General features: G+C 47.3%; 1 non-coding gene across 1 annotated transcript; it reads right to left on the bottom strand.

Moving 5' to 3' along the window:
• Nucleotides 1–242: 242 nt before the first annotated feature.
• Nucleotides 243–314, bottom strand: Trnac-gca (transfer RNA cysteine (anticodon GCA)). The gene has a single exon. It is a non-coding gene; the product is annotated as a tRNA-Cys (tRNA).
• Between the last annotated feature and the right edge of the window lie 595 nt (nucleotides 315–909).

Raw genomic sequence — 909 nt, 5'->3', positions numbered from 1 at the left:
AACTGCTTGCTCAAGTCTCAGGAAACTGAAATTGAGGCCTGATCTCTGAGAGAAGACTGAGGAGCCTGCTTGGTGTCTGCTTGGTCCTTTCAGCCAGTGTGGCTGAGGATGGAACCCACAGAAGTAAATGGGGCATAGAAACATTGCTTCTAGAAACTTCAGCTAATGAAGACTTTCTAACTTCGTGGGTGGCCTCCCTAAGATGAACCTCGTAAGTCAGTGACCAGAATCCAGCATAAATAAGGGGGCACCTGGATTTGAACCAGGGACCTCTTGATCTGCAGTCAAATGCTCTACCCCTGAGCTATACCCCCACTGGTACCAGTGTACCCAGTTAATAAATTTCATCTGTGTGGTTATATAGTCTGACTATAAAGTTAAATTACAGATCTTCTCAGACCTACTCTCCAGAAGCAGCCAGACCTGACTGGTGAGATGCCTTCCTCAGCTCTGCAGCTTTCCAGGCCCATACTTTTTTCCTTTTGATTTTTATTTATTCTTCTGTCATACAGTACATACTGACCAAAGGCTCCCCTCCCTCCACTCTTCCTATTCTTCCCCTCCACCTCCTGTCTCCCCAAGACTCATTGAACCTCTGTTTCCTTTCAGAAAAGGACAGGCCTCCCAGGGATATCAACTGAACACAGCATAACAAGATGCAATAAGACTAGGCACAAACCCTCACATCAAGGGTGAATGAGGCAATCCAGTAGGAGACAAGGGGTTCCAAGATCAGGGGAAAGAGTCAGAGACACCCCACTCCCACTGTTAGGAGTCCCACAAGACACTAAGCTGACAAGCATAGTATATATGCAGAGGACCTGGCATAGATCCACACAGGCTCCGTGATTGTTGCTCCAGTTTCTGTGAGCCCCTATGAGTCCTCCTTTGGTGATTCTGTGGGCCTTA

Source organism: Peromyscus californicus, unplaced genomic scaffold (assembly GCF_007827085.1).
Source record: "Peromyscus californicus insignis strain IS unplaced genomic scaffold, ASM782708v3 Scaffold_6__1_contigs__length_162567912, whole genome shotgun sequence".
In the NCBI taxonomy this organism is placed as follows: domain Eukaryota; kingdom Metazoa; phylum Chordata; class Mammalia; order Rodentia; family Cricetidae; genus Peromyscus; species Peromyscus californicus.
The sequence above is the reverse complement of the archived record's forward strand: the minus strand, read 5'-3'. Positions and strand labels throughout refer to the sequence as shown.